The following is a 7,156-nucleotide window of genomic DNA, read 5'->3' on the forward strand; positions in this document are numbered from 1 at the left end:
TGGGCTGCACCTAGGCTTGAGGATACAACCGTGTCACTTCTTTTGGTAAACTTTCAATCTCATGTTGAGGAAAGCCTTTCTCCCTCTCATTTTCAAGCTTAGGGTTCGAAGTGGTTGTTGGAATCGAAATTTGACTCGCCCAACCGTAAGCTGTTGTTCCTTATTGGGTGTCTGTCGTCGTTGGTAGTCGATCTAGTTATGGTTTGTTCATGGCATTTTGGTGTGTCGTTTTGGTTGTGTTCGGTCTTTGCATTTGGTAATAACAACACTTAATATTAAACAACTGAATTATTCATTAAAGTGCTTAGGTATAAAGAAAAAGCCAATACACACCAAGGGATCTAATCCCAGTAGAAGGTTAGCTCTGTGTATTAATGTAGTTATTCGTGTTATGTGTTATGCACAAAACAACGTATGTATAGAAATTTTCCGCAATATCTTGTATTAGACTCCTGCACCACATAAGTTAAAATTAATATTATTTTTTTTATTAATAGTGTGAAATGGAGGGCAAAACAAAGTGTCAACACACCGGGATCCCTCACAATTTGTCAATTTAGGAATGGTTATTGATTGTCATTTTAATTTTAGGGGCAAGAGTGTTAGGTACTTAGGTTAGTTCACGTGCCCTCCTTAGAGTGTAGTCAAAGAAAAATAGGATTTTGTGTAAGAAAAACAATATTAGAGGTCCATTGTTTACTTGTCGTCTTCTTCTTAGATTCGTACATGCTTAAAATTTGGTAAACCCTTGCAGGATGAAGAATTTACAACAAAAAAAAAAGCTTTCCTCATCTATGAAAGCTACTTGCATATCCTCAATAATCAACACATAAAATAATGGACCTATTCGACGTGTCATAGTTCAGCTATTGGAATTGGACAAGATTCTTCATTTTCCAATAGTCAAACATAGCTGTAGAGAACTCTTCTGCATCCTCATAAATCCAAAGTCTACTCCTCGTACGAGTAACACCAACATATAGTTGCTTCAGTTCTGAGCACAAAACGCTTTGATTTGAATCTTGATCAAAATATCCTCGAGAGTAGGTTTGTATTCCTACATGATGTTCCTTCATATAGTCAAATATCACCCTCCATCTCCTTTGCAGAGGTGAAGAGGTAAAGAAGTTATACAACAACACATCCTGAGATAACCAGAAAGAAACTTTAGAAAAACAGAGTAAGAAAAAACAGGAGTAAAACCAATCAAGTTCTATGGTGCCACCAACCTCAAATTCAAGACCCTTCCAAAACGGTTAAAACAAGAGCTTATTTTCCAACAACTCGAAGCACTTCTTCTCGTGCTAAATTATCTCTCACCAAAATTACACCCTTGCATGTACTTTGTCCAAAAGCTTTCAGAAGTGAATTTGCATCATTTCTTGATCGAATCACAAGTGGGATTTTCACTACTCTCAAACCAGTCTCTTCTTTCAACATGTCTATAGAATGAGGAAAGAAATGATGAAGAATTTCAATGATACTTTGTGACAACTGCAGAACCTCAGCATTGGTGCAAAAGTTCCGACTCAGTACAAAAATATCTGAAATTCGTCCTTTCCCCTTTCTTTTGTCATGATTCCAGCTCTCGGATTCTGAGACAAACTTCCTGTAGAAAATGGATCTTACATCTTGGAATCTGAAATCAATTCCCCTCCCCATAGTCTGTGCTGTATCTCCACAAAAAACAAAACCTTCTTCTACATTGCTGCAAATATATTTAAATAAAGCAATCTGAGCCATTGTCAGATCTTGCACTTCATCTATGAATACAAAATTCATTTGATCACCCTTGTACCTCTGATCCCTCAGTCATGAATCACTATATCAGCCAAATCAAAATCGCCAATTTGAATATTCTTTTTTTCATAGTTTTGAAATATGTCATATATCATTATTCTTGTCTCTATGCTCAGACATGAAGTTCGGTTTTCAGATATATCACAGTATTCGTCCATGCTTAACTTACCATGCTCGATCGTTCTTGTACCACCTTTTATGTGTGACATTATTTCAGTAAACTCTAGATAAGAATCCAGAGTTTTACGTAGCTGGACATTGAAGTGCGGCCAATATAATGACTCAAACTTTTCATAGTTCACTTCCTTCATCATGAAGGTTTTCAACCTTGAACCAAGGTTCACATTATGAAATCTATCAAAATAAGAATTTCCCAATGTCACATCTAGCATCAGCAAAAATTTACGAAATGTTATCACAAGCGGATATAAATCGCATGAAAGACCGTCAAAGGAATCTGGGATATTCTTAAATTGGTCTGCAGTATTTTCAGCTAAGGTGCTTCCTTCACCTAAGGACCTGTGGCGCATCAAAAATTAAAATTTAGTAACCATAATAAAACAATAAAAGGCTTCTTAGTTCAATGAAAGTAGATGAGCACCAATAGAATACCTTCAGGAACTCAGCTTTCTCAGATATAAAATCAAATAGACGACATAAATTAACCCAACATTTAATATTATTACAATATTTATCAAACAAAAACATTAGAAACAACAATCTTAAAGGTAAATTCACTATCGAACTTCATCCATTTGTTGCTTTTACGGTCTATAGTCAGGTAATAATAGCATTACCCTATAGCATATATCAAAACTCTTTTGTATATGAAACTGGTGAGACTACTTATAACTTTCTACTTTAGTTGAAAGTTTAAAAAATCATAATGTGATATGAAATCAATAATCTGATAAAAGGGTCTATACCTACAAGCCTTTATACACATTCAATTTCCATCGTCATTTTTACCTTTATGAATAAAGTAAAAAACAATAGGTTGTCAAACGATATAGTATTATGACAGAATCCAATCTACGTACCTTTTCAACAGGGAAACACGATGTTGGACCTTCTGGCATAGTTCAGCACTCAAAGTTACAAATAGCTGTTTTAGGACTGGTCTCTCTGTCTCAGTAGCAATCTCGTTGGACTGTTCCAGATTTGCATAAATTTCAGATCCGTAGAACTGTTGAACTCCCTTACTGTGCAATATCTCACTTTGAAGAAGCTTAGTGATCAAAACTGTGGTTTTTCCCGTACCACTACGACCAAGTACAAATGTACTCTTTGAGAAGAGAATGATGTTTCTCTGCTCATGAGTTACCTCGTACGGAAGATCCACTTCTTGACTATCTTGGCCATGAACCATATAATCTTTCGAGATTGAACAGTACTTCATCAACAACATACACTCTTCCTGCTCAACCCTTGTTTTTTCGGCTTCATTTGTATCATCATTGCCATTTTCATCATTATGAACATTCTCAAATTTTTGGATATTGGCTGAAAGTTGCCAATTCAATGGAAATTCTATGCCCCTGTTCACAATGGGAAAAGACCAAATTCCTTATCAGTTAATGAAATAAGAGCTTAAACGTTTTTAAATTAATGCAAATGAAAGCACTCACGCAAGATTATTTGTTCCTTTCTTTTTGCACATCCTAATATATTCATCAGTGTATCTTCTGAACACTTTGTCCAGGCGTTGGGCCAACTGTTGGATATCTTCTAAATGTAGTATGTCCCATATCTTCAAAACCTGAATATACCTTGAACCTTTGACTATTTCTATTGAACAAATAACATAGTTATTTTCAACCTTAAACTTCTTCAAAATCTGAGATGATGTTTCACAACACAAGTCCACATTAATCCATTTGGGTATCCATCCACTGGAAAGCCTTTCAAGAAGGTTAATAACCCTATTCTTGGTCACTTCAGATTTTAGCCGTTTGAATGATCTCAAGAATTTGTCACTAAAATAAACCTGCAGATACGTACATAGAAAATCAATGTAAATTAGTCGGGCATAAATGGCTTCAACTTGGAGTAAACAACAAGGATTTATTTCAACTATATTTAATTTTAATGAGTCATCAAATATCAAACATCGATTACTTCAGGAAATGCTTTTGGTAGATTATACGCTAGATGTTGTGCATTCAGATATTATAATGAAAATAACCATTGAAGAAGTTGCTAACAACACATTACCAGTGCAACACAAGAAAAAAAGTGAGAAATGTAAAAGTACCAGTGAACAATCAGAAGTTAATAAAAGAAAAAGTATAAAAAATAAGTCGAGGATAATATACCTTCCATAATTTGCTCCTGAACAGGACACTATTTATATCAAGCAAATCATCAAACTGATCTGCCTCTTTCTTGGAATCCAATATAGCTTTCGTAGTTTCCTCGTTTTGGTCGGCGTTAAAGAAGCACTTACGTCTCTTGGCATCAAGCACTATTGCATTCCAAACATTTACAGTGTTTGTAATAGCCCATTCATTCCCCAAAATCCACAAGCAGTGTCTGCAAGATATCAAACGAAATGCAGTTTTTCAGTTAATATGATACCCTAAGAAACAAGTAATTAAGACTGCAATAAATAGAAAAGTTAATAGCAGAAGATGTACCTAGCCCTTGTAAGAGCAACATTAGTCCTCTGCGGAGAGGAAATGAACTTAAGATATGATCTACTGCTTGTTCTTACAGTTGATAACATGATAATATCCTTCTCCCCTCCTTGAAAACCATCAACAGAACTCACAACGACATTAAATCTTTCATCACTTTCATAAATCTTTCCAAGTTTCTCTTGAATTACAGCAACTTGGCCAGCATAGGGAGTCACAATACCGATGCTGAATTCATGTTTTGATGTCAGCCATGCTGCTTCAAAGAAAAGGTAGCCCTTTATTCAAATTCAGACAGCATGGATTGTAAAAGCACTGTCTTTCTGTTTTCGGTTTCTGTCTACTTGAATTAGTGAATATACAAGTGAAAATAATAAAGTTAATCTTTTCACACTAAGGTGAATCAAATTATTAATTTTAGTTAATACTACCAAGACAAGTAGAATTTCGTAGTTAGAAACCATGGAATAAACCATCTAAATCCTCTATTCAGAACTGAACTTCTGTCAAATAAAGAAATGCAGACTAAAATATAGCAGATGTTTTTTCAAAAAGGACGTGTTATTGCATTGCCATCTAAGGTCTAGCACCAAAGACAGAAAGAATAATAAAAAGGCAATAAAAAGATCTTAGAAATTACTGTCGAAGATATTAATAGAAGACAAACTCTTGTGTAGATTTTTCAGTATTGTCATGACAACTGCAACCTTTGCTAAATTTTTGTAGCTCCTTCCTTCATCATCAAATTGTTCTTTACCTCCAACTAAATTTATAAAGGAATAAGGACTAAACATTGGTCCTGGGAGGTATGTCTTCCCAAAGTCATGTCTTTTCACATTTGGTGCATCCTGAATTTTGTTGCAATAGAAATGAGAAATTGGGAAAGAACTTATTTCCGGGTGCATCCTCTGCTGCACTTTTAGGAGAGACTTTTGGTAACCTAACGAACTCAATCTTTCAAATAAGCTCCTCCCAAAACCAGCTTCCTTAGAAACCTTGTACACAAAAATTAAGTACAAATGAAATTAGAAATAAATGATAGAAAAAAATAATTCTCTGATAGAAACAAATAATATATGCTTGAAAGTGATTACATACTATACTTCTAACCATTGATGGCAGTTGAATTAAACGCATTATTTGACATTTTAAACGCATTTTATGATAATAGTTGAGTTAACATTGAAGCGAAAATATGTCGTAAACAATTCAAATACTATCATAAAATGCGCTTGAAACGTCAAATAACAAAATTTAGTTAAAAAACTAAATTCATACATTTTTAAAGATGAAGGACTAAATTGGTCAAAACAATACTTTCGCCAATTTTTTTATTATTGAGAGTTAATTGAAATCTTAAATAACTAAGATCAACATTAACATAATTTTTAAGGAACGAATACTATGAATTGAAGATTACACAAGCATACCCAACTAAAGATTCTAAGATAAACAAGAGACAAATCTCACTCTTTCGAGTTACATTTTGTATGCTTTGCAATATGAGCAAAGTGTTTCACTAATTCAAAGATTACATTGTTTTTTACTAATGAATACAAAATGATTTCCACACATGTGTACATTTCTTAAACCCTACAAGAAGACAACTACAATATACAATACCCTATTGCATATGGGAAAAACTTTTTCAAAATAACTAAGAAATACAAGAACAAAAGTAGAAAAACCTACACATGATGATAGGGAAGTCTCGCCAATAACATTAGACACCACTAGCTTTAAGATTTCCAAAACTCAACCAAGATCTTCTCAAGAGTTGAATAATCCTTTTGTTTTCAAAAAACACTACAAATTCAACTCCAATAACGTGCTTTTCAAAAGTGTATAAAATTGCATATTTTTACATTAAGCTTAATGTTGTTTTATAGATATATCCTATGATATATTTTGTAAGTTTTGCAATGGTTGAAATTCCAAGAAGGGCGGGTTGAATTGGCTAGTTAAAAAATTTAGGAAATCTTTAAAGGCTAAAAACTATCTTTAATTGAATCAATTCGATCACCAAGTTTGGATGCAAAAAGTTCCTAGACAGTATACTTTCAATCGATCAAAAACATAGTTAGTCGATAGATTTTACTAGACAGATACTATACTGGTATAATCAATCGATTGAATCAGAAAAACAATCGAATGAAATACTGGGAAAATACAGAAATGTAGATTTGCTATTTGGAGCAAGAACAATGTGAAAGAACAATCAAGACATGTTCTAATTGATTATGCAAACATGCTCAATGCTACAGATGCCACCAAAACACTCAAGAATATGAAAAAGATGGTTTAAATCCAAGTTCTTTAAACTTTAAATGATAATGCAAGAGAGACGGGTTAGAGAAAAGATTGGAGCACAAGATTTTTATATTGGTTCACTCAAACATAAGCTACATCCAGTTTGTCAAGGCAACCTAAGCATGACTTTGCACTATTTCAAAATATTTACAAAGTTTACACTTTTACACTTTCAAAATAAGCAATACACACACAAGTCTCTTGAATCACACAAGAATCATGACAGCACACCAAAAAACCTCTTGCAAACCTGAAAAACCACCAAGCACACACACAAAGCTTGAGAAAGATCAAACCTCAGTGGTAGAACAACCCTGCCTACCACAAACACCTTATCCAAGCTTCAAACACAAGCAAAAAGCTCCAAGAATTGATCCAAGATCAATCTTCAACAGCTACAATCTAAATAA

At 33.9% G+C, this 7,156-nt stretch overlaps 1 pseudogene; it reads right to left on the reverse strand.

Annotated features, from left to right (window-relative positions):
- Positions 1 to 815: 815 nt before the first annotated feature.
- On the reverse strand, positions 816 to 5,549 carry LOC114188368 (annotated as a pseudogene).
- Between the last annotated feature and the right edge of the window lie 1,607 nt (positions 5,550 to 7,156).

Source organism: Vigna unguiculata, chromosome 6 (assembly GCF_004118075.2).
Source record: "Vigna unguiculata cultivar IT97K-499-35 chromosome 6, ASM411807v1, whole genome shotgun sequence".
Classification (NCBI taxonomy): Eukaryota; Viridiplantae; Streptophyta; class Magnoliopsida; order Fabales; family Fabaceae; genus Vigna; species Vigna unguiculata.